We start from the raw sequence: 23,293 nt of genomic DNA, 5'->3' as shown, positions 1-23,293 counted from the left end.
TCGAAATTAATGAAATGTTGAATGAAGTAAAATTAAATGTGAAAAATGAAATGTGAAATGAAGGAAATTAAAATTTGAAACAAAAAATGAAAAGGAAAGAAATGTTAAATGAAGGAAATTTAAATGTGAAACGTGAAATAAAATGTAATGAAATGTGAAATTATGTAAATATAAATGAGAAACCTGAATTAAAATGTAATATATTGTGAAATGAAGAAAATTAAAATGTGAAACGAGAAATGAAATATGAAATGTAATGAAATGTAAAATGAAACGTCTACCAAAACGTCTACCAAAACGTCTACCAAAACGTCTACCAAAACGTCTACCAAAACGTCTACCAAAACGCCTACCAAAACGTCTACCAAAACGCCTACCAAAACGTCTACCAAAACGCCTACCAAAACGTCTACCAAAACGCCTACCAAAACGCCTACCAAAACGTCTACAAAAATTTAAAACATGACTTAAGTAATATAATTAATTAATAATTAATTAATTAAGTAATAATAATTGTAATGAAGTAAATTTAAATGTGAAACGTGAAATGAATAGTAATGAAATGTGAAATGAAGTAAATTTAAATGTGAAAAGAAAATCTAAAAGTAATTTAATGTGAAATGAAGTAAATTTAAATGTGAAACGTGAATCAAAAAGTAATGAAATGTGAAATGAAGTAAACTTAAATGTGAAACGTGAAATCAAAATTAATGAAATGTCAAATGAAGTAAATTTAAATGTGAAACGTGAAATGAAAAGCAATGAAATGTGAAATTAAGTAAATTTAAATCTGAAACGTGAAACGAAATATGAAATGTAGAAAATTTAAATGTGAAACGTGAAATCAAAATTAATGAAATGTGAAATGAAGTAAACTTAAATGTGAAACGTGAAATCAAAATTAATTAAATGTGAAATGATGTAAATTTAACAGTGAAACGTGAAATGAAATGTAATGAAATGTGAAATGAAGTAAATCTAAATGTGAAACGTGAAATGAAAATTAATGAAACGTGAAATGTAGTAAATTTAAATGTGAAACGTAAAATGAAAACTAATGAAATGTGTAATGAAGTAAATTTAAATGTGAAAAATGAAATCAGAATAATGAAATGTGAAATGAAGTAAATTTAAATGTGAAACGTGAAATGCAAAGTAATGAAACATGAAATGAAGTAAATTTAAATTTGAAACAAAAAAAGAAAAGTAATGAAATGAGAAATCAAATAAATTTAAATCTGAAATGTGAATCGAAATGTGAAATGTAATAAATTTAAATGAAACGTGAAATCGAAATTAATGAAATGTGAAATGAAGTAAATTTAAATGTGAAATCTGCATTCAAAATTAATGAAATGTTGAATGAAGTAAATTTAAATGTGAAAAATGAAATGTGAAATGAAGGAAATTAAAATTAGAAAAGAAAAATGAAAAGTAAAGAAATGTGAAATGAAGTAAATTTAAATGAGAAACGTGAAATAAAATGTAATGAAATGTGAATTGAAGTAAATTTAAAATTGAAACGAAAATTAAAAGTAATGAAATGTGAAATGAATTAAATTTACATGTGAAACATGAAATGAAAAGTAATGAAATGTGAAATGAAGTAAATTTAAATGTGAAACGTGAAATGAAATGTAATGAAATGTGAAATGAAGTAGATTTAAATTTGAAACGAAAAATGAAAAGTAATGAAATGAGAAATGATGTAAATATTATTTTGAAATGTAAAATGAAAACTAGTGAAATGTGTAATGAAGTAAATTAAATGTGAGAAATGTAATCAGAATAATGAAATGTGAAATGAAATAAATGTAAATGAGAAACGTGAAATGAAAAGTAATGAAACATGAAATGAAAGTAAATTTAAATGTTAAACGAAAAAAGAAAAGTAATGAAATGTGAAATGAAATAAATTTAAATCTGAAACGTGAATCGAAATGTGAAATGTAATAAATTTAAATGTGAAATGTGAAATCGAAATTAATGAAATGTGAAATGAAGTTAATTTAAATGTGAAACGTGAAAGGAAATGTAATTTAATGTGAAACAAAGTTAATTTAAATGTGAAACGTGAAAGGAAATGTAATGAAGTGTGAAATGAAGTTAATTTAACTGTGAAACGTGAAATGAAATGTAATGAAATGTGAATTGAAGTTAATTTAATGTGAAACGTGAAATCAAAAGTAATTAAATGTTTAATGACATAAATTTAAATGTGAAACGTGAAATGAAAAGTAATGAAGTGTGCAATGAAGTAAATTAAAATGTGAAACAAAAATGGAAATGTAATGAAATGTGAAATGAAGAAAATATTAATGAAATCGTGAAATGAAAAGTAATTAATTTTGAAATGTAGTTAATTTAAATGTGAAACAGGAAGTGGGAAAAGAGATCGGAAATGGGAAGTGGGAAAAGAGATCGGAAATGGGAAGTGGGAAAAGAGATCGGAAATGGGAAGTGGGAAAAGAGATCGGAAATGGGAAGTGGGAAAAGAGATCGGAAATGGGAAGTGGGAAAAGAGATCGGAAATTTAAATCAGAAATTTGAAATGAAATCTGAAATATAAAGTGAAATAGAATGTAATGGTGCGAAATGACATGGAATATGAAACGAAATGAAATGTGATATAAAGTGAAATATGATTTGAAATGAGATATAAAATGATTAAAAAAATGAGATGAAACTAAATATGAATTATGAAATTTGAAATGAACAGAAACTTGAAAATAAACTTGAAATGAAACGAGAAATAAAATGAAATATTAAATGAAACATGAAACGCGCAATGAAATGCGAAGTGCGCAATGTTTTCAATGAAATATAATGGATTGAAATGTGAAATAATACGAAATGTGAAATAATACGAAATGAGAAATAATATGAAATGTAAGAAATAGTTGAAATGAAATGTCTGTGCAGCATATAGCACCTGACAACACAAAAATGTGGCACTCTGAGTCCTACCTGACTCCGAACATGCACAGGTCCGCCTGTCCCAGTGGATGCATCAGGGAGTGCAGAGGGAATCAGCCGTTGCAGTCAGCAGGCCACTCTCAGTGAGATCCGAAACGCTGTGGCATCCAGGGCAAGTCCACAGGTAGCAGAAAGTAAGAGAAAACTCACACCCATTTCCATCAAGGGGAAAATGGACGACCCCGGGAACTGCTGCCCTGTTAGCAGGCTGAGATCAACGCAGGCAAAACGTGGGCAGGAAGCAGAGGGCTGAGAAATGAAATGAAATAAGCAATAAAAAGGACTGAAAAGAAATGAAATGAAGCAGATGTGAGAAAAGGATATGAAATAAAATGATATAAAATGAAGAGGAAATATGAAATGAAATATCAACTGGAATTAAATATAAAATAAAATATGAAATGATATGTAATATGGAATTCGGGCTAGAATTTGGGTAGAAATTGCGAGGATATGATGCTTGACACTGGTGTGAGACAGCCAGACATGGGACTGAAACTTGGGGAGAAGTAGTGAGGAATTTTATACGGAGTTTGGGGAAAGCGAGAGAGGATTGGGAGCTGCAATATAGCGTGAAACTGTGAGGATTTGGGCCTCACAGTTGCGAGGCTGAAGTTCAGGGTGAAACTGCAAGAAGTTGGGATGGAGTTTTGGATGAATGAGCCTGGATTTTGGAGTTTAGTTTGGGAGGAAATAGTGAGCGCTTGGGGCCAGAGTTTGAGGGAAATAATGAGGATTTGGGACTACTGCTCGGAATGAAGTAGGGTAGGTTTGGGGTAGGAACGTGGGGAGGAATAACAAGGACTAGGTGTTACAGTTTGGGATATAATAGCAAGAATTTAGAGCTGGAGATTGGGGCGAAACAGAGAGGGTTTGATGTTGGAGTTCGGGGTGAAGCAGTGAGAACAAAGGAACTGGAGATTGGGATGAAATAGTAAACGTTTGGGGCTGGAGTTTGGCACCGAATGGCGAGAAGCTGGGACGGAGCTTTGGGGTGAATTAGGCAGGATGTGGCACTTGAGCCTGGGGTGAAATGGCAAGGATTCAGGGCCTGAGTTTAAGGGTAATAATGAGGACTTGGGACTACTGTTTGGGAGGAAATAGCGAGGGCTTAGGGCAGGAATATGGGGTGGAATAGCAAGGACTAGGGGCTAGACTTTGGGGTAAAAAAGCAAGGATTTAGAGCTGAAGCTTAGGGTGTGCACAGTGAATCCCCCAAAAGAATAATACCCACACCAAATAACGAAGGTGGACAATGTGTTTTTGTATGACTTATCCAGGTGGTATAAAGACAAGCAGTAAATTAGGAAAGGCTAACCTGTCACTGAAGGTCAAGGCTTGCCTGGACCTCCACAGGGGAGGGGATCTCCAACAAAAGAACCTTCCCCAGTCGTGGTCAGTCCTTAAATGGGGTCTGGGAGAGGTGGAGCCAGACTCCACCCCTTCCAGTCACAGGTGCATTGCCTTCACCTGTGCTCCCGCAGCTGACTCAGTGCTTACCTCACATGATCCATCAGTGCTTCAGGCCAAAATTCAACAGTTCCCATACACTCCACCCCTTCACAAAGTGAACCAGCCATCAAGTTAACTATAGGGTGAGCCTTCCTTCATACAGACATCCAATGCATAGTGATATCATCCGGGATGAATGATGATCGGCGTATGGCTCGTGTTCTTCCTTGGGCCAGTGCTCAGTGGTGTTTACTGGAAGCACGCCGTCACGTGATGCAGGTCTGTCCTACGCTCTGAAATGAAAAGAGGGGATATACAGAGGGGGACCCCAAAAAGAGGGGGACCCCAAAAAAGAGAACCTAAATATGACCCCAAAAAAGAGGGTACCCCGAAAGAGAGATCCTAAAATGGACCCCGAGTGACCCCAAAAGCGACTGAAAAAGAGGGAGACCCCGAAAAAGAGATGCTAAAAGTGACCCCAAGTGACCCTGAAATGTGGGGAACCCGAAAAAGAGAATTTAAAAGGGACCCTGAGTGACCCCAAAAGTGACTGGAGTTCGGGGTGAAAGAGTGACAATACAGGGCAGCAGTTTAGGGAGAAATATGGAAAATTTGGGGATGTAGACTGATGTAGAATAGCAAGAAGATAAGAAGGAGGTTTGAGTGAAATATCTAGATTTGGCACTTGAGCCTGGGGTGAAAATGCAAGGAATTAGGATTTGAATGTGAGGGTGATGGTGAGGATTTGAAGCTCCTGTTGGGGAGAAAATAGTGAGGTTTTGCGGCTGGAGCATGGGGAGAAACACTGAGGATTTAGGACTGGAATTTGAGGTGAAAATGCTGAGGGGTTTGGACTGGAGTCTATTCTGAAAGCGGGAGAATTTAGGGCCGCAGATTGGGGTGAGAGAGTGAGGATTTGCGTCAGAGGTCGGCCTAAAAGAGCGAGGAATAAGGGCCGGAGTTTTGGACAAGATATATAAGATTGATGGCTGCAATCGGTGTTGGAATAGAATGGAATTAAGGCTGCAATTAGGTGTAGAAAAGTGAAAAGTTAGGGACAGACACTGGGGTGAGAAAGGGAGGATTTGGACGGAGAATCTGGCTGCGCAGCATGCGGCACCTGACAACACACAAACCAGGCATTCCTAGTCCTACCTGAACCTTAACATGCAGAGGTTCGCCGGTCCCGATGGATGCATGACGGTGTGCAGAGGGAATGAGCCGTTGCAGTCAGCAGGCCGCTGTTAGTAAGATCTGAAACACAGTGGAGTCCAGGGCAAGTCCAAAGGGCAGCAGTTCAGAAGAAAACATTCACACCCATTTCATGCCTGCAGAGAAAGGAATACCCCTGGAACTGCGCAGCCATTAGCAGGCTGAGATCAACGCGAGCCCAAAAGTTTGCCAGCCTTCTGCGGTCTGAGCCGCACTCATCCCCTCTCCTCACAACAGCACCGCCCAGCTTTGCTACGATCCCTTTTGCTTCCTAGCACTCACTGCAGCATGCAAAAATTATGCCACGAGTAGGACTGAGCAGTGCCAAAAAGGAGGTCGCACCATAGGGTGTTCAACAAAAAGAATGAAAGCCAGAGAGATTGTCAGTCAAGATATTTTAGAGATGGTGCATTTAGAAAGATTACCAAGATGGAAAGGAACAAGAGAATGAAAGAGGAAAAGAAATCCGTGTACCTGGCTGGCAAAAAGAGCCTCCAAATGAGCGATCTCCAAGCAGAGAGGACTACAGAGTGGTGGTGAGCCCTTAAATATTATCTGGGAGAGGTGGAGCCTATGATGAAATTAAAAAAAAAAAAAAAAAAAAAAAAGAAGAAATAAAAAAAGCCTGAAAAGAAATGAAATAAAGCGGATGTGAGAATACTAATTGAAAAGAAAAGTTATAAAATGAAATGAAGAGGAGGTGAGGAAATGCGAAAAATGAAATGCGATGAGATGTGCAGTGAAAAGTGAAACGTGAAACCTGAAATGAAATTTGAAATATGAAATGAAGTATGAAATGAAATATGAAATGAAACCTGAAATTAAATTAATAAATTAAATATGAAATGGAATTAAATACGAAATTGAATGAAATATAAAAAATATGAAATATTAAATATTAAATCAAATATGAAATTGAATGAAATATGAAAAGAAATGTGAAATATTAAATGGAAACGCAAAACGCAACAACGCAAAATGCAACTTGAAACTTGAAATGCAGTGAAATGGGAAATGCAATGAAAGGAAACGTGCAAATAAATGCGCAATGAAATGGGAAATATTTTCAGTGAAATGGGAAATATTTTCAGTGAAATGGGAAATATTTTCAGTGAAATATAATGGATTGAAATGTGAAATAAAATGAAATGTGAAATACAAAATGAGAAATTATACGCAATATATGAAATAGTTGAAATGAAATGTCTGTGCAGCATACAGCACCTGACAACACAAAAATGTGGCACACTGAGTCCTACCTGACTTCGAACATGCAGAGGTCCGCTCGTCCCAGTGGATGCATCATGGAGTGCAGAGGGAATCAGCCGTTGCAGTCAGCAGGCCACTCTCAGTGAGATCCGAAACGCTGTGGCATCCAGGGCAAGTCCACAGGTAGCAGAAAGTAAGAGAAAATTCTCAACCATTTCCATCAAGGGAAAAAAGGACGACCCCGGGAACTGCTGCCCTGTTAGCAGGCTGAGATCAATGCAGGCAAAAAGTGGGCAGGAACCAGAGGGCTGAGAAATGAAATGAAATAAGCAATAAAAAGAACAGAAAAGAAATGAAATGAAGCGGATGTGAAAAAGGAAATGAAATGAAAAGATAAAAAATGAAAAGAAGAGGAGGTGGGGAAATGAAATTTGAAATGAAATGTGAAACGTGAAATGAAATATGAAAAGTAATGAAATGTGAAATGAAGTAAATTCAAATGAGAAACGTGAAATGAAATATGAAAAGTAATGAAATGTGAAATGAAGTAAATTCAAATGAGTAAAGAAAAATGAAATATGAAAAGTAATGAAATGTGAAATGAGAAAAGCGAAATGCGAAACGCGAACTGAAATGAACTGAACTGAAACATGAAATGAAAAGTAATGAAATGTGAAATGAAGTAAATTTAAATGTGAAACATGAAATGAAAATTAATGAAATGTGAAATGATGAAAAATTAAATGTGAAACGAGAAATGAAATATGAAATGTAATTGAATGTGAAATGAAACGTCAACAGAAACATCAACCGAAACGTCAACCGAAATTCAAAACATGAAATAAGTAAAATAATTAAGTGAAATGAAGTAAAATTAAATGTGAAACGTGAAATGAAAAGTAAAAAAACGTGAAATGAAGTAAATTTAAATGTGAAACATGAAATGAAAAGCAATGAAAATAGAAATGAAGTAAATTTAAATGTGAATCGTGAAATAAAAAGCAATGAAATGTGAAATGAAGTACATTTTAATGAAACGTGAAAGGAAAAGTAATGAAATGTGAAATGAAGTAAATTAAAATGTGAAACGAGAAATGAAATGTAATGAAATGTGAAATGAAGTAAATTTAAATGTGAAACGTGAAAGGAAAATAAATGAAATGTGAAAAGTAATGTGAAATGAAATGCGAAACGTGAAATGAAAAGTAATGAAATGTGAAATGAAGTAAATTTAAATCAGAAACGTGAAATGAATATTAATGAAATGAAGTAAATTTAAATGTGAAAAATGAAACGTGAAATGAAGTAAATTTAAATGTGAAACATGAAATCAAATGTAATGAAATGTGAAATGAAGTAAATTTAAATGTGAAATGTGAATCGAAATGTGAAATGAAGTAAATTTAAATGTGAAAAGCGAAATGAAATGTGAAAAGTAGTAAATTTATATGTGAAACGTGAAATGAAATGTGCAATGATATAAATTTAAATGTGAAACGTGAATTGAAATGAGAAATGAATTAAATTTAAATGTGAAACGTGAAATGAAATAAGAAAAGTAAAGATTTGTGAAATAAAATGTGAAATGAGATGTAAAACTTGAAATAAGTAAAGTAATAAATATTGAAAAGAAGTAAATTTAAATGTGAATCGTGAAATGAAATGTGAAATGAATTATATTTAAATGTGAAATGTGAAATGAAATAAGAAAAGTAATGATTTGTGAAATAAAATGTGAAATGAGATGTGAAACTTGAAATAAGTAAAGTAATAAATATTGAAAAGAAGTAAATTTAAATGTGAATCGTGAAATGAAATGTGAAATGAAGTAAATTTAAATGTGGAACGTGAAATGAAATGTAATGAAATGTGAAATGAAGTTAATTTATATGTAAAACATGAAATGGAAATGGAATATGAAATGAAGTAAATTTAAATGTGAAACTTGAATTGAAAAGTAATGAAATGTGAAATGAAGAAAATTTAAATGAGAAACGTGGAATGAAAAGTAATGAATTGTGAAATGAAGGAAATTTAAATCTGAAAAGTGAATCGAAACGTAAAATGTAGTAAATTTTAATGTGAAACGTGAGATCAAAATTTATGAAATGTGAAATGAAGTACATTTAAATGTGAAACGTGAAATCAAAATAAATGAAATGTGAAACGAAGTAAATTTAAATGTGAAACGTGAAATGAAATGTAATGAAATGTGAAATGAAGATAATTTAAATGTGAAAAGAAATTTTAAAAGTAATTGAATGTGAAATGAAGTAAATTTAAAAGTGAAACGTGAAATGAAAAGTAATGAAATGTGAAATGAAGTAAATTTAAATGTGAATCATTTAAAGAAATGTAATGAAACGTGAAATGAAGTCAATTTAAATGTTAAACGTGAAATTCAAAGTAATGAAATGTGAACTGAAGGAAATTTAACTGAGGAACGTGAAATAAAATGCTATTAAACGTTAAATGAAATACAATTAAATGAGAAACGTAAAATGAAATATGAAATGAAGTAAATTTAAATATGAAATGGGAAATGAAATGTGAAAAGAAGTAAATTTAAACGTGAAACGAGAAAAGAAATGTAATGAAATGGGTAATGAAGTAAATATAGATCTGAAACGTGAAATGAAAAGTAATGAAATGTGATATGAAGTAAAATTAAATGTGAAAGGTGAAAAGAAAAGTAATGAAATGTTATATGTATTAAATTCAAATGTAAAACTTGAAATGAAAATTAATGAAATATTAAATGAAGTAAATTTAAATGTTAAACGTGAAATCAAATGTAATCAAATGTGAAATAAAGAAAATTTAAATGTGAAACGTGAAATCAAAATTAATGAAATGTGAAATGAAGTAAACTTAAAATTGAAACGAAAATTAAAAATAATGAAATGTGAAATGAAGTAAATTTAAATGAGAAACGTGGAATGAAAAGTAATGAAATGTGAAATGAAGTAAATTTAAATGTGAAACCTGAAATGAAAAGTAATGTAATGTGAAATGATTAAATTTAAAAGTGGAACGTGAAATGAAAGGTAATGAAATGTGCTATGAAGTAAATTTAAATGTGAAACGTGAAATGAAATGTGATATAAAGTAAATTTAAATGTGAAACGTGAAATGAAATATGAAATGAAGTAAATTTAAATGTGAAACGCTAAATGAAATGTGAAATGAAGTGTATTTAAATGTGAAACGTGAAATGAAAAGTAATGAAATGCGAAATGAAGTTAATTTAAATGTGAAAAGAAAATTTAAAAGTAATTGAATGTGAAATGAAGTAAATTTAAAAGTGAAACGTGAAATGAAAAGTAATGAAATATGAAATGAAGTAAATTTAAATGTGAATCATTAAAAGAAAAATAATGAAACGTGAAATGAAGTAAATTTAAATGTGAAACGTGAAATAAAATTAAATGAAATGTGAAATGAAGTAAATTTAAATGTGAATCATTAAAAGAAAAATAATGAAACGTGAAATGAAGTAAATTTAAATGTGAAACGTGAAATAAAATTAAATGAAATGTGAAATGAAGTAAATTTAAATGTGAAACGTGAAATCAAAAGTAATGAAATGTGAACTGAAGGAAATTTAACTGAGAAACGTGAAATAAAATGCTATGAAACGTTAAATGAAATACAATTAAATGTGAAACGTAAAATGAAATATGAAATGAAGTAAATTTAAATATGAAACGGGAAATGAAATGTAATGAAATGTGAAATGAAATAAATTTAAATGTAAAACGTGAAATGAAAATTATATAAATGTGAAATAAAGTAAATATATAAGTTAAACGTGGAATTAAATGTTATAAAAAATTAATGAAGAAAATTTCAATGTGTATTTAAATGTGAAACGTGAAATGAAAAGTAATGAAATGTGAAATTAAGTAAATTTAAATGTGAAACTTGAAATGAAATATGAAATGAAGTAAATTTAAATGTGAAACGTGAAATGAAATATGAAACGAATTAAATTTAAATGTAAAACATGAAATGAAATATGAAATGAAGTAAATTTAAATGTGAAACGTGAAATGAAATGTAATGAATTATTAAATGAAGTAAATTAAAATGTGAAACGAGAAATGAGATGTAATGAAATGTGAAATGAAGTAAATTTAAATGTGGAGATAAAAATGAAATGTAATGAAATGTGAAATGAAGCAAATTTAAATGTGAAACGTGAAATCAAAATTAGTGAAATGTGAAATGAAGTAAATTTAAATGTGAAACGTGAAATGAAAAGTAATGAAATGTGAAATGAAGTAAATTTAAATGTGAAACTTGAAATAAAAATAATGAAATGTGAAATGAAGTAAATTTAAATGTTAAACTTGAAATGAAATGTAATGAAATGTGAAATGAAGTAAATTTAAATGTAAACCGAGAAATCAAGTGTAATCAAATATCAAATGAAGTAAATTTAAATGTGAAACGTTTAATGAAATTTAAAATGAAGTAAATTTAAATGTGAAACGTAAATTGAAATTTGAAATGAAGTATATTTAAATGTGAAACATTAAAAGAAAAGTAATGAAATGTGAAATGAAGAAAAGTTAAATGTGAAACGTGAAATCAAAATTAATGAAATGTTTAATGAAGAAAAAGTAAATGTGAAACGTGAAATCAAAATTAATCAAATGTGAAATGAAGTAAATTTAAATGCGAAACGTTTAATGAAAAGTAATGAATTGTGAAATGATGTAAATTTAACTGTGAAAAATGAAATCAAAAGTATTGAAATGTAAAATGAAATAAATTTAAGAGTGAAAAAATGAAATCAAAAGTAATGAAATGTGAAATGAAGTAGATTTAAATATGAAACGTGAACTGAAGTAAATTTAATTCTTAAACGCAAATCGAAATTGAAATGAAGTATATTTAATTGTGAAACATTAAAAGAAAAGAAATGAAATGTGAAATGAAGAAAAGTTAAATGTGAAACGTGAAATCAAAATTAATGAAATGTGAAATGAAGAAAAATTAAATGTGAAACGTGAAAACAAAATTAATGAAATGTGAAATGAAGTAAATTTAAACGTGAAAAGCGAAATGAAAAGTAATGAAATGTGAAATGAAGTAATTTTAAATTTGAAATGTGAAATGAAATGTGAAATGAAGTAAATTTAAATGTGAAACGTGAAATCAAAATGAATGAAATGTGAAAAGAAGTAAATTTAAATGTGAAACGTGAAATAAAATGTGAAATGAAGTAAATTTAAATCTGAAACGTGAATCGAAATGTGAAATGAAGTAAATTTAAATGAGAAACGTAAAATGTAATGTGAAATGAAGTAAATTTAAATGTGAAACGTGATATGAAATGTAATGAAATGTGAAATGAAGTAAATTTAAATGTGAAATTTGAAATCAAAATTAATGAAATGTAAAATGAAGTAAATATAAATGTGATTCGTGAAACGAAAAATAAAATGTAATGAAACTAGAAAATAAGTAAATATAGATGTGAAACGTGAAATGAAAAGTAATGAAATGTGAAATGAAGTAAATTTAAATGTGTAACGCGAAATTAAAAGTAATGAAATGTGAAATGAAGTAAATTTAAAAGTGAAACGTGAAATGAAATGTAATGAAATGTGAAATGAAGTAAATTTAAATTTGAAAAGAATATTTAAAAGTAATTATATGTGAAATGAAGTAAATTTAATTATGAAATGTGAAATGAAATGTGAATTGCAGTAAATTTAAATGTGAAACATGAAAAGAAATGTAAAATGAAGTAAATATAAATGTGAAACGTGAAATTATAAGTAATGAAATGTGAAATGAAGTAAATATAAATTTGAAACGTGAATTGAAAACAAATGAAATGTGAAATGAAGTAAATTTAATTTGAAACGTGAAATGAAATGTAATGAAATGTGAAATGAAGTAAATTTAAATGTGAAACATAAAATGAAAATTAATGAAATGTGAAATGAAATAAATTTAAATGTGAAACGTGAAATGAAATGCAATGAATTATTAAATGAAGTAAATTAAAATGTGAAACGAGAAATGAAATGTAATGAAATGTGAAATGAAGTAAATTTAAATGTGAAACGTGAAATGAATAGTAATGAAATGTTTAATGAAATAAATTAAAATGTGAAACGTGGAATGAAATGTGAAATGAAGTAAATATAAATGTGAAACCTGAATTGATATGTAATATAATGTGAAATGAAGTAAATTTAAATGTGAAACCTGAAATCAAAATTAATGAAATGTGAATTGAAGTAAATTTAAATGTGAAACGAAAAGTAATGAAATGTGAAATGAAGTAAATATAATTGTGAAACGCGAAATGAAAACTAATGAAATGTGAAATGAAGTAAATTTAAATGTGGAACGAGACATGAAATGTGAATTGAAGTAAATTTAAATGTGAAACGTGAAATGAAATGTAAAATGAATTAAGTTTAAATGTTAAACGTAAAATGAAATATGAAATGAAGTAAATTTAAATGTGAAACGTGAAATGAAATGTGAAATGAAGTAAATTTAAATGTGAAACGTGAATCGAAATGTGAAATGAAATAAATTTAAATGTGAAACATGAATCGAAATGTGAAATGAAGTAAATTTAACTGTGAAATGTGGAATGAAATGTAATGAAATGTGAAAAGAAGTAAATTTAAATGTGAAACGAGAAATGAAATGAAAAATGAAGAAAATTTAAATGGGAAACGTGAAATGTAATGTGAAATGAAGTAAATTTAAATCTGAAACACGAAAAGAAAAGTAATGAAGTGTGAAATGAAGGTTCATTGTGAAACGAGAAATTAAAAGTAATGAAATGTGAAATGAAGTAAATTTAAATGTGAAACGTTAAAGCAAAATTAATGAAATGTGAAATGAAGTAAATTTTAATGAGAAACGTGAAATGAAAAGTAATGAAATGTGAAATGAAGTATATATAAATGTGAAATGGGAAATAAAATGTGAAATGAAGTAAATTTAACTGTGAAACGTGAAATGAAATGTAATGAAATGTGAAATAAAGTAAATTTAAATGTGAAACGCGAAATGAAATGAAAAATGAAGTAAATTTAAATTTAAAATGAGATATGAAATAAATTTAAATGTGAAACGTGAAATAAAATGTGAAATGAAGTAAATTTAAATCTGAAACGTGAATCGAAATTTGAAATGAAGTAAATTTAAATGTGAAACATGAAATGAAAAGTAATGAAATGTGAATTGAAGTAAATTTAAAAGTGAAACATGTAATGAAATAAGAAAAGTAATGAATTGTAAAATAAAGAAAATTTAAATGTGAAACGTGAATTGAAAAGTAACAAAATGTGAAATAAAATGAGAAATTTGATATGAAATATGAGAAGTGTATGAAATCTGTAATGAAATGTGAAATGAAGTAAATTTAAATGTGAAACGTAAAATGAAATGTGATATGAAGTAAATTTAAATGTGAAATGTGAAATGAAATGTGATATGAAGTAAATTTAAATCTGAAACATGAAATGAAAAGTAATGAAATGTGAAATAAAGTAAATTTAAATGTGGAACGTGAATCGAAATTGGAAAAGAGGTAAATTTAAATATCAAACGCGAAATAAAAATTAGTGAAATGTGAAATGAAGTAAATTTATATGTGAAACGTTAAATGAAATGTGAAATGAAGTAAATTTAAATGTGTAACGTAAAATCAAAATTAATGAAATGTGAAATGAAATAAATTTAAATGTGGAACGTAAAATCAAAATTAATGAAATGTGAAATGAAGTAAATTTAAATGTGGAACGTGAATCGAAATTTGAAAAGAGGTAAATTTAAATGTGAAACGCGAAATAAAAATTAATGAAAGGCGAATTGAAGTAAATTTAAACGTGAAACGTGAAATGAAATGTGAAATGAAATAAATTTAAATCTGAAACATGAATCGAAATGTGAAACGAAGTAAATTTAAATGTGAATCTTTAAAAGAAAATGAAACGTGAAACGAAGTAAATTTAAATGTGAAAATTTAAGTCAAAATTAATGAAATGTGAAATGAAGTAAAATTAAATGTGAAACGTGAAATCAAAATTAGTGAAATGTGAAATGAAGTAAATTTAAATGTGAAACGTGAAATGAAATATAAATTGAAGTAAATTTAAATGTTAAATGGGAATTGAAATGTAATGAATTATTAAATGAAGTAAATTTAAATTTGAAAAGTAAAATGAAAAGTAATGAAATGTGAAATGAAGTAATCTTAAATTTGATACGTAAAATGAAATGTGAAATGAAGTAAGTTTAAATGCGAAACGTGAAATGATATTTAAAAAGAAGTAAAATTAAATGTGAAAGACCCTAAATCAAAAATAATGATGTGTGAAATGAAGTAAATTTAAATTTGAAACCAGAAATGAAATAAAATTAAATATGAAACGTGAAATGAAATGTAACGAAATGTGATATGAAGTAAAAGTAAATGTGAAATGTGAAATGAAATGTGAATTGAAGTAAATTTTAATGTGAAACGTGAAATGAAATTTAACGAAATGAGAAATGAAGTAAATTTAAAAGTGAAACGTGAAATGAAAAGTAAAGAAGTGTGCAATGAAAAGTAAAGAAGTGTGCAATGAAAAGTAAAGAAGTGTGCAATGAAAAGTAATGAAGTGTGCAATGAAAAGTAATGAAGTGTGCAATGAAAAGTAATGAAGTGTGCAATGAAAAGTAGTGAAGTGTGAAAGGAAAAGTAATGAAGTGTGAAATGAATTCAATTTAAATCTGAAACGTAAATCGAAATATGAAATGAAGTAAATTTAAATGTGAATCGCGAAAGGACATGTAATGAAATGTGAATTGAAGTAGATTTAAATGTGAAATGTGAAATCAAAAGTAATTAAATATGTAATGATATAAATTTAAATGTGAAACGTGAAATGAAATGTAATGAAATTTGAAATGAAGTAAATTTAAATGTGAAACAAAAATGGAAATGTAATGAAATGTGAAATGAAGAAAATATTAATGAAATCGTGAAATGAAAAGTAATTAATTTTGAAATGTAGTTAATTTAAATGTGAAACACGAAGTGGGAAAAGAGTTCGGAAATGGGAAGTGGGAAAAGAGTTCGGAAATGGGAAGTGGGAAAAGAGTTCGGAAATGGGAAGTGGGAAAAGAGTTCGGAAATGGGAAGTGGGAAAAGAGTTCGGAAATGGGAAGTGGGAAAAGAGATCGGAAATTTAAATCAGAAATTTGAAATGAAATCTGAAATATAAAATGAAATAGAATGTAATGGTGCGAAATGACATGAAATATGAAACGAAATATGATTAGAAATGAGATATAGAACGATAAAAATAAAAATGAGATGAAGCTAAATATGAAATATGAAATTTGAAATGAACAGAAACTTGAAAATAAACTTGAAATGAAACGAGAAATAAAATGAAACATTAAATGAAACATGAAATGCGCAATGAAACGCGAAGTGCGCAATATTTTCAATGAAATATAATGGATTGAAATGTGAAATAATACGAAATGTGAAATATGAAATGAGAAATAATATGAAATGTATGAAATAGTTGAAATGAAATGTCTGTGCAGCATATAGCACCTGACAACACAAAAATGTGTCACTCTGAGTCCTACCTGACTCCGAACATGCACAGGTCCGCCTGTCCCAGTGGATGCATCAGGGAGTGCAGAGGGAATCAGCCGTTGCAGTCAGCAGGCCGCTCTCAGTGAGATCCGAAACGCTGTGGCATCCAGGGCAAGTCCACAGGTAGCAGAAAGTAAGAGAAAACTCACACCCATTTCCATCAAGGGGAAAATGGACGACCCCGGGAACTGCTGCCCTGTTAGCAGGCTGAGATCAACGCAGGCAAAACGTGGGCAGGAAGCAGAGGGCTGAGAAATGAAATGAAATAAGCAATAAAAAGGACTGAAAAGAAATGAAATGAAGCAGATGTGAGAAAAGGATATGAAATAAAATGATATAAAATGAAGAGGAAATATGAAATGAAATATCAACTGGAATTAAATATAAAATAAAATATGAAATGATATGTAATATGGAATTCGGGCTAGAATTTGGGAAGAAATTGCGAGGATATGATGCTTGACACTGGTGTGAGACAGCCAGACATGGGACTGAAACTTGGGGAGAAGTAGTGAGGAATTTTATACGGAGTTTGGGGAAAGCGAGAGAGGATTGGGAGCTGCAATATAGGGTGAAACTGTGAGGATTTGGGCCTCACAGTTGCGAGGCTGAAGTTCAGGGTGAAACTGCAAGAAGTTGGGATGGAGTTTTGGATGAATGAGCCTGGATTTTGGAGTTTAGTTTGGGAGGAAATAGTGAGCGCTTGGGGCCAGAGTTTGAGGGAAATAATGAGGATTTGGGACTACTGCTCGGAATGAAGTAGGGTAGGTTTGGGGTAGGAACGTGGGGAGGAATAACAAGGACTAGGTGTTACAGTTTGGGATATAATAGCAAGAATTTAGAGCTGGAGATTGGGGCGAAACAGAGAGGGTTTGATGTTGGAGTTCGGGGTGAAGCAGTGAGAACAAAGGAACTGGAGATTGGGATGAAATAGTAAACGTTTGGGGCTGGAGTTTGGCACCGAATGGCGAGAAGCTGGGACGGAGCTTTGGGGTGAATTAGGCAGGATGTGGCACTTGAGCCTGGGGTGAAATGGCAAGGATTCAGGGCCTGAGTTTAAGGGTAATAATGAGGACTTGGGACTACTGTTTGGGAGGAAATAGCGAGGGCTTAGGGCAGGAATATGGGGTGGAATAGCAAGGACTAGGGGCTAGACTTTGGGGTAAAAAAGCAAGGATTTAGAGCTGAAGCTTAGGGTGTGCACAGTGAATCCCCCAAAAGAATAATACCCACACCAAATAACGAAGGTGGACAATGTGTTTTTGTATGACTTATCCAGGTGGTATAAAGACAAGCAGTAAATTAGGAAAGGCTAACCTGTCACTGAAGGTCAAGGCTTGCCTGGACCTCCACAGGGGAGGGGATCTCCAACAAAAGAACCTTCCCCAGTCGTGGTCAGTCCTTAAATGGGGTCTGGGAGAGGTGGAGCCAGACTCCACCCCTTCCAGTCACAGGTGCATTGCCTTCACCTGTGCTCCCGCAGCTGACTCAGTGCTTACCTCACATGATCCATCAGTGCTTCAGGCCAAAATTCAACAGTTCCCATACACTCCACCCCTTCACAAAGTGAACCAGCCATCAAGTTAACTACAGGGTGAGCCTTCCTTCATAATAATAATTTAAATTTTAATATGAAACGTGAATCAAAAAGTAATGAAATGCGAAATAAAGTAAATTTAAATGTGAAAAGTGAAATGAAAAGTAATGAAACGTGAAATGAAGTAAATTTAAATGTGAAACGTGAAATGAAAACTAATGAAAAGTGTAATGAAGTAAATTTAAATGTGAAAAATGAAATCAAAATAATGAAATGTGAAATGAACTAAATTTAAATGTGAAACGCTATATTAATTAATTTTGAAATGAAGTAAATTTAAATGTTAAAAATTAAATCGAGTGTAATGAAACGTGAAATGAACTAAATTTAAATGAGAAACGTGAAATGAAAATTAATGAAACATGAAATGAAAAAAATTTAAATTTGAAACGAAAATAAAAGTAATGAAATGTGAAATGAAAAATTTAAATCTAAAACGTGAATCGAAATGTGAAATGTAAAAAATTTAATTGTGAAATGTGAAATCAAAATTAATGAAATGTGGAATGAAGTAAATATAATTGTGAAACGTGAATTCAAAATAAATTAAATGTGAAATGAAGTAAATTTAAATGTGAAAAATGAAACATGAAATAAAGAACATCTAAATGTGAAACGTGACATGAAATGTAATGAAATGTGAAATGAAGAATATTTAAATGTTAAACGTGAAATGAAAAGTTATGAAATGTGAAATGAAGTAAATTTGAATGTGAAACATGAAATCAAAATTAATGAAAAGTGAAATAAAGTAAATTAAAATGTGAAACTCTAAATGAAATGTAAAATGAAGTAAATTTAAATGTGAAACGTGAAATGAAATGATAAATGAAATAAATTTATATGTGAAACGTGAAATGAAATGTGAAATGAAGAAAACTGAAATGTGAAAAGGGAAATGAAATGAGAAATGAAGTAAAATTAAACGTGAAACGAGAAATGAAATGTAATGAAATGTGATATGAAGTAAATATAAATGTGAAAAGAATTTAAAATTAATTGAATGTGAAAAGAAGAAAAATTAAATGTGAAAAGTGAAATCAAAAGTAATCAAATGTGAAATGAAGTAAATTTAAATTTGAAACAAAAAATTAAAAGTAATGAAATGTGAAATGAAGTAAATTTAAATCTGAAACGTGAATCTAAATGTAATGAAATGTGAAATGATGTAAATTTTAATGTGAAATATGAAATGAAAAGTAATGAAATGTGTAGTGTAGTAAATTTAAATGTGAAACGTCATATTAATTATTTTTGAAATGAAGTAAATTTAAATGTTAAAAATGAAATAAAGTGCAATGAAACGTGAAATGAAGTAAATTGAAATGTGAAACGCGAAAGGAGAAGTAATGAAACATGAAATAAAGTAAATTTAAATTTGAAACGAAAAAAGAAAAATAATGAAATGTGAAATGAAGTAAATTTAAATGTGAAACGTGAATCGAAATGTAATGCAATGTGAAATGAAGTAAATTTAAAATTGAAACGAAAATTAAATGTAATGAAATATGAAATGAAGTAAATTTAAATTTGAAACATGAAATGAAATGTAAAGAAATGTGAAATGAAGTAAATTTAATTGTGAAACGTGAAATGAAATGTGACATGAAGTAAATATAAATGTGAAACCTGAATTGAAAAGTAGTATAATGTGAAATGATGTAAATTTATATGTGAAACGTGAAATGAAAAGTAATGAAATGTGAAATGAAGTAAATTAAAAAGTGAAACGAAAATTAAAAGTAATGAAATGTGAAATGAAGTAGATTTAAATGTGAAACTTGAAATAAAATGTAATGAAATGTGAAAAGAAGTAAATTTAAATATGAAACGTTAAATGAAATGTGAAATGAAGTAAATTTAAATGTGAAACTTGAAATGGAAATGTAATTTTAAATGAAATAAATTTAAATGTGAAATATGAAATGAAAAGTATTGAAATGTGAAATGAAGTAAATTTAAATGTGAAACTTGAAATGAAATGTAAAGAAATGTGAAATGATTTAAATATAAATATGAAACGTGAATAGAAATGTGAAAAGATGTAAATTAATGTGAAACGTGAAATGAAAGGTAATGAAATGTGAAATGAAGTAAATCTAAATGTGAAATGTGAAATCGAAATTAATTAAATGTGAAATGAAGTAAATTTAAATGTTAAACGTGAAATCAAAATTAATTAAATGTGAAATGATGTAAAATTAACTGTGAAAAATGAAATCAAAAGTAATGAAATGTGAAATGAAGTAATTTTAAATGTGAAACGTGAAATGAAATGTAATGAAATGTGAAATGAAGTAAATTTAACAGTGAAAAATGAAATCAAAAGTAATGAAATGTGAAATGAAGTAGATTTAAATGTGAAACGTGAAATGAAAGTAATGAAATGTGAAATGAAGTAAATTTAAATGTGAAATATGAAATGATATGTGAAATGAAGAAAATTGAAATGTGAAACGGGAAATGAAATGAGAAATGAAGTAAAATTAAACGTGAAACGAGAAATGAAGTGTAATGAAATGTGATATGAAGTAAATTTAAAAGTGAAAAGGAAGTTTAAAAGTAATTGAATGTGAAAAGAAGAAAAATTAAATGTGAAACGTGAAATCAAAAGTAATCAAATGTGAAATGAAGTAAATTTAAATCTGAAACGTGAATCTAAATATAATGAAATGTGAAATGATGTAAATTTTAATGTGAAATGTGAAATGAAATGTAATGAAATGTGAAATGAAGAAAATATAAATGTTATACTTGAAATGAAATGTAATGAAATGTGAAATGAAGTAAATGTAAATGTTAAACTTGAAATGAAATGTAATGAATTGTGAAATGAAGTAAATTTAAATGTGAAACACGAAATGAAAATTAATGAAACGTGAAATGAAGTAAATTTAAATGAGAAACTTGAAATGAAATGTAATGAAATGTGAAATGAAGTAAATTTAAATCTGAAACGTGAAATCAAATGTAATTAAATGTGGAATGAATTAAATTTAAATGTGAAACGTGAAATGAAAATTGATGAAAAGTGAAATGAAGTAAATTTAAATGAGAAACTTGAAATGAAATGTAATAAAATGTGAAATGAAGAAAATTGAAATGTGAATTGAAGATAATATAAATGTGAAACATGAAATGAAATATAAAATCAAGTTAATTTAAATGTGAAACGGGAAATGAAATGTAATGAAAAGTGAAATGAAATAAATATGAAACGAAAAATGAAGGAAATTTAAAAGTGAAACTTGAAATAAAAAGTAATGAAATGTGATCCGAAGAAAATTTACATGTGAAAAGAAAATTTAATAGTAATTAATTGTGAAATGAAGTAAATCTAAATGTGAAATGTGAAATGAAATGTAAAGAAATGTGAAATGAAGTAAATTTAAATGTGAAACGTGAAAGGAAATGTAATGAAATGTGAAATGAAGTAAATTTAAATGTGAAAAATGAAATCAAAATTAATGAAATGTGAAATGAAGAAAATTTAAATGTGATATGTGAAATGAAATGTAATGAAATGTGAAATGCAGGAATATTAAATGTGAAACAAGAAATAAAATATAATGAAACATGAAATGAAGTAAATTTAAATGTGAAACGTGGAATCAAAATTAATGAAATGTGAAATGAAGTAAATTTAAATCTGAAACGTGAAATCAAAATTAATGAAATGTGAAATTAAGTAAATTTAAATGTGAAAAGTGTAATCAAAATTAATGAAATGCGGAATGAAGTAAATTTAAACGTGAAACGTGAAATCAAAATTAATAAATGTGAAATGCAGAAAATTTAAATGTGAAAAATGTAATGTGAAATGAAGTATCTTTAAATTTGAATCGAAAAATGAAAAGTAAATAAATGTGAAATGAAGTAAATTTAAATGTGATACGTGGAATCAAAATTAATGAAATGTGGAATGAAATAAATATTAAATGTGAAACGCGAAATGAATAGTAATGAAATGTGAAATTAAGTAAATTTAAATGTGAAACAAGAAAAGAAAAGGAATGAAGTGTGAAATGGTTAATTGTGAAACGAGAATTTAAAAGTAATGAAATGGGAAATGAAGTAAATTAAAATGTAAAACGTGAAATGAAAAGTAATGACATGGGAAATGAAGTAAATTTAACTTTGAAACGTGAAATGAAATTAAAGAAATTCGAAATGAAGTAAATTTAAATGTGAAACGTGAATTGTAATTTAATGAAATGTGAAATGAAGTAAATTTAAATGTGAAACCTGAAATGAAAAGTAATGAAATGTGAAATAAAGTAAATTTAAATGTGAAACGTGAATTGAAATGTGAAATGAAATAAATTTAAATGTGAAACGTGAAATGAAAAGTAATGATATGATAAATGAAGTGAAATTAAACCTGAAACAAGAAAAGAAAAGTAATGAAGTGTGAAATGGTTAATTATGAAATGAGTATTTAAAAGTAATGAAATGTGAAATGAAGTAAATTTAAACGTGAAAAGAAATCTAATGAAATGGGAAATAAATAAATTTAAATTTGTAACGTGAAATGAAATTAATGAAATATGAAATGAAGTAAATTAAATGTGAAAAGTGAATTGAAATTTAATGAATTGTGAAATGAAGTAAATTAAAAAGTGGAACGTGAAATGAAATGTAAAATGAAGTAAATTTAAATGTGAAATGTGAAATGAAATAAGGAAAGTAATGATTTATGAAATGAAATGTGAAATGAAATTTGAACTTGAAATAAAATATGAAAAGTAATGAAAAGTGAAATGAAGTAAATTTTAAAGTGAAACATGTAATGAAAAATGAAAAGTAATGAAATGTGAAATAAAGTAAATTTAAACGTGAAACGTGAATTGAAAAGTAATAAAATGTGAAATAAAATGAGAAAATTGAAACGAAATATGAAAAGTGTATGAAATGTGTAATGAAATGAGAAATGAAATAAGTTTAAATGTGAAACGTGAAATGAAATGTGAAATGACGTAAATGTAAATGTAAAACGTAAAATGAAATGTGAAAAGTAGTAAATTTAAATGTGAAACGTGAGATAAAAATGAATGAAATTTAAAATGAAGTAAATTTAAATTTGAAACGTGAAATCAAAATCAATGAAATGTGAAATAAAGTAAATTTAAATGTGGAAAATGAAATCAAAAGTAATGAAATGTGAAATGAAGTAAATAAAAATGTGAAACGAGAAATATAATGAAATGAAATGC

Source organism: Cyrtonyx montezumae, unplaced genomic scaffold (genome assembly GCF_038088225.1).
Source record: "Cyrtonyx montezumae isolate F1298 unplaced genomic scaffold, pur_monq_1.0 scaffold_10, whole genome shotgun sequence".
In the NCBI taxonomy this organism is placed as follows: domain Eukaryota; kingdom Metazoa; phylum Chordata; class Aves; order Galliformes; family Odontophoridae; genus Cyrtonyx; species Cyrtonyx montezumae.
Note: the sequence above shows the minus strand (reverse complement) of the source record.